This window comes from Lactuca serriola, chromosome 9 (genome assembly GCF_051521515.1).
Source record: "Lactuca serriola cultivar US96UC23 chromosome 9, Lser_US96UC23_V15, whole genome shotgun sequence".
Taxonomy (NCBI): Eukaryota; Viridiplantae; Streptophyta; class Magnoliopsida; order Asterales; family Asteraceae; genus Lactuca; species Lactuca serriola.
In genome coordinates, this window is record NC_136416.1 from 107,917,870 (window position 1) to 107,922,655 (window position 4,786).

Consider the following 4,786-nt stretch of genomic DNA (forward strand, 5'->3'; position numbering starts at 1 on the left):
GGCTTGAGGTTTGTAACCTATCGTGTTGACATATTCCTATTTTTGTGCCCATTCCAGTTAAAGTTGGCTTTGCATATGAGTTCTGAGAGTTCTCAATTGGTTGCACTTGGTGTCAAGGTTCTCTACACGAACACTATCTCTGAATTCGAACATGATAACTCTCTTTTCTATCACATTTTCTGATGTTGCAAGTTCTTTCACAATGCTTTGATACCAATTCAAAGCAAAGCAAAAAAATAGAAAAAATATATTCACATAACTTTCTTATCTATTTTATTGAAGAAACTCACATAAAAAACTTCAATCTATGTATCCTCCCTAATAACTAAAGAACTTTTTGCCACATGTTATATTCTCATTTATTTTGCCACATGTAATTTTGTGGTTAGTTTAAATTAATGTTTATTCCACATGTTATTTTATGGTTTTTTCGTTTTATTAAATTCTATATAGTATTTAAATGCAATAATAAATGCATATCAATTTCATTAATGAACTTTCTTTCTAATTTCAAAATTACTAAATTAAAGATTCATTAATTTTCTTTATTTATTTATCTAAAATATTTGTTTAAATTTAAAAGAGAAAAAAACACTTTAATTTTTATAATTCAATATTTCTTATTTTTTTTATAAATTCATACTTCTCAAATGTTATAGAATTTTGCATTTAGTTTTTCTTTAAAATAAACTCATGTAATACATGAGTCTCACACCTAGTCTTGAATATAGAAACCTATCATATATATATATATATATATATATATATATATATATATATATATATATATATATATATATATATATATATATATATATATATATATATATATATATTATAGCTTATAAAGCATATTTTGACAAATGTTGAATTTTAAGTCGTACAAACCTTATTGCACTGTTTACAATCATTTTATGCATTGAAATTTTATTTGGTCAACAAAGGCTAAAAAGTTTGGGCGGATGTTTGAAAAAGTCATGCCTTTGAATTGGTATTCCTTAATTTCAACAATAAGAATCGATCAACACTAACTACACTTTAATATAACATCTTATTTCTCAGTGTTAGGTCATCAGATCATTCACCACTCTTCCCTATCTCTACCTTCAGTCCCTGCTAGAAAAGAAGAGTAACATGGTCTCTTTCAATTGCATTCCCACTTAACTCACCCATGATCCATAACAAATCACTCATATTGTTTCTTAAGGGGCATATTCTCTCTCTCTCTCTCTCTCCATATATTCCTCCCATCTTCTCCACAAACCCTTGATCGTAAATGTTGGGAGGGGTGTAAAAGAAAGGGAAAGGAATTTCAATTAATACACACAGAAACAAACAAGGTAGGATTTTAAACCTTAAAATCATTATTTTTTTAGTTTTCTATTTTAATTGAGTGAGCACATGAGAGGAATTGGCGCAGGGGTAGTTTTATTCTTGGTTTCACAGGTTTGGTTTTTTATTTTCATCACCACCATCACTCTTTTAGATATATTTTATGATTCCACTCTTATGCTTTCATAAATATCTTCTTGATCTTTGAAAAGAAGGCGATTTATGATTTGCTTAACCATATTCAATTTGTGTACCGCCCAATCTCTCTCAAGTTATGAAGAAAACTATAAAAACACCACCACTTCAAGATTTGTTCTCCCAAATTTTCTCTTTCTTTCTCTGGATTTCCTCATATTCTCTTTCATTTTTTCTCTCCTTCTTCAACTACTATGTCTAAAAAGGTTAAGGTTGGATTTTGATTCTTATGTCATGGGTCTCGGTCTCTCCTCTATAGCTTCAGTGGGAAAAATCTTGGAGTAGTTTGTTTAGAGCTGAAATCATAAATACAAAACATCTAGATCCGAGTTCTGATTTGATCTGGTGAGTCTCTTGTGATGCAGGGATATACGACTATTGTTTAGTTATAATCATTATGGTTTATGTAATGTGGAAAAAAATATAGGTTCAAATGGTTTGATTTAGTGTAACGTGTGTCTTATCTAGCTCCAGAAGTATCCCCTTCACATGATCATGATGGAACTCCTCGATTTGTAGATGTGAGTGGATGAAGTCTTTATTATTTCTACTGATTCCAACATATGGAAAGCTGTGTGATTCAGGTAATGTTAACCCTGTTGGTGAGGCTCTGTATCATTAAATTACTTCAATTAAATGAATTATTATCTTCTTCATTCAGAAAACATTGTTTTTCATGGGTTAATTCGATGTGGGTAGGTGTTAGGGGCTTTTGTATTACTTGACGTAATGTAAGATCAAGACATCTCTCGGCCTCTCTCGATCTACAGAAGTAAGTGACTAATCTTTTTTTTCTTTCTTAATGAAGACAGACCTTGTGTGTGGTTTTATGTTTTTTCTCATTTGTTGACAAGAATTTATGTTTATTGTGCTTGTTCCTGATATCTGTAATTTTATTTACAAAGATAAGAGGACAAAAGGTTCTTATAAAAAAGATAAGAGATGAAGATGTGGTGATAGACATAATGATTGCAGACATACCATCTAACACTTTAACGCTTTCTTTACATTTGAGAACTGTCAACAAGAGTATTTGTGTTTTTCTTCTGGTTAGTTTTCTTCATCTTCATATATTCAATCTCTTGGTAAAATGATTTTTTTTCTAATACACTTGATTATTATTTTGTACTTAATGAATCTTATGGTCTTTCATTTGATTGGACTTTTACTTTGTCTAGGTCCTACAAACCTCTGGGATGCAACATCAAAAAATAGGCTCGGATATGAGTTGGACGATTTCCAACACAAGATTTAAGCTACATTGTTATATTGGAAAATAAAGGGTTATTCCTTTGTCTATGTGTATCATTTGATCTTTATTGAATAAAGATGTTAATCAGTTTTACATGTTTTTTTAAGGAATTTGCACATGGAATACATAGATTATATATCTTAATCTTTTTTTAGATTTTGCTAAATGATTTTTGCTATTTTTGATTTTTTTTTTGTTGACTTAGTCCAACTTATAAATGGCAATTTAACAGGCTACTAGAAAAGACATTTTGTGGTGACATAGTCCAACTCATACATCAGGGTATGAAGAAGAATAACAATATTGGTATACAACATGGCTTTTGAAGGTGTTAATGGATAAAAATGGTGATTCCATCTCTAAACTCAACAACTTAATACCTCCTAAACCATAATATATCTTTAATGAAGAGGAATAACAAGGTAATATATTTTCCCTTCATATTGTTGGGTGTAGTTTGTAACTTATTGTTGCTTACATGTATTTTTCTTTGGAACCAAAATGACCACAATAGATGGGAGAACAGGAACCTAGCTAGACTAAAAGAAGCTCAAGAACCTTTTATAAGATTGGAAAATTTGTAATCTATTAAGCTCTTTATTTGTTAATTCATAGTTTTAAAAGTAAGGGTAACATTACTTATAGTTTCTTGATTTTTTTTTGCCTTAGTAGGTTCTTATTGTTTCTTGATAGGTTTTGTCTTAAAGTTGTTATAGATATTATTAATCAATTTAACGCTTGATGTGATGATACTGTTGTAATTGCACTTTAGAACATACAAATATTATATTTAGTTTATTTAATCATTATAAGTATTACAAATTTAGCACCAAATGCACTTATCTCAACACGCCATCTAGAAGAAAAGAAACGGAAAAAACAATTTGTAGTTTATGAACATACTATGCATATTTTAGCTTTTAAGGTCACAATTTTTTTAACTCTTCACATTTTCTTTTTCGTTTTTTTTTTCTTTTTCATTTATTTGAATTTTATATACTATTTGCTAACAATATCATAAAGAATTGATTGAACATTGTAATCTGATGTTTGTATGATTTCAGAAGGATAACTTCCAACTACAATAACCACACCAGAAGATTGGAATAAACGGATACAATTGCTCTACAGGAGTAAAATAAAAAAAAAAGTCGGCTAAGAAAGTGGGTAATGGTGGTTCAGTGAGAAAGAAACATAAGTTGTCGGTAAGGAGAGTGGTGGTAGTAAGGTCAATTAGTATAAAACCGTTTGTTTTATATAAATTTTTACCATTTCATTTTAGGTGACACTCAAAGCTCCATTTTTGGTGCCATTGGTAGCAAGAGATAGTTTCATGTGACATGATGCATTAATTTTTATTCCCATTTTGTTATCCATTTTCCTAATGATAGCATTGCCTTTTCATTTGTTTTTGGAATTTTACCCAAATGTTGCATCGTACTTTCATTCTTTTAAAACTTCCAATAAATATTTTTAAAAACCACCTAAACATAGCATTAAACTTTTTCTTTTTTCTAAAACCACTCAAATATATCATTGCATTTTCATTTATTTTATGAAATTCTATGCAAATACACCATTATACTTTCAATTTATTTATTTGAAAAACTACCTGATTAGAGTAAAACACATTCATTTTTTGTTAAATAACTACTAATATAGCAATGAACTACAGGCACAACTCAATGAACTACAAGATTCTCTTCGTTTATAATTTTTCCTTGCGTGTAAAACTAATATTCTTTATGTAGGTGCATAAGATTTTCATATGAGTTATCTTTATACCTTGTTGGTTAATGGTCTAACACCTTGTATTAATATCTTATACCTATTTGTTTGTTGATAGATTTGATGTGGACGAATTTTACAATTTGCTTAAGCTTATAATGACGAACATGCAGCTGCTCATACTTATGATTTGGTTGTGCTTAAGTATTAGGGTCCCGACACAAACTTCATGAATTGTTCAACCATTAACAAATTTTTTTTTTATCATATATGAGGCAG

General features: G+C 29.4%; 1 long non-coding RNA gene across 4 annotated transcripts; it reads left to right on the forward strand.

Moving 5' to 3' along the window:
• Positions 1–1,073: 1,073 nt before the first annotated feature.
• LOC145077242 (uncharacterized) lies at positions 1,074–4,351 on the forward strand. 4 transcript variants are annotated; one of them, XR_013693040.1, is made up of 5 exons: positions 1,074–2,111; positions 2,227–2,299; positions 2,433–2,576; positions 2,706–3,201; positions 3,844–4,351. It is a non-coding gene; the product is annotated as an uncharacterized LOC145077242 (long non-coding RNA). The 4 variants fall into 4 exon arrangements; XR_013693039.1 differs by having other exon boundaries at positions 1,074–1,872; positions 1,996–2,299; XR_013693038.1 differs by having other exon boundaries at positions 1,074–1,340; positions 1,996–2,299; positions 3,844–4,350.
• Positions 4,352–4,786: the final 435 nt, after the last annotated feature.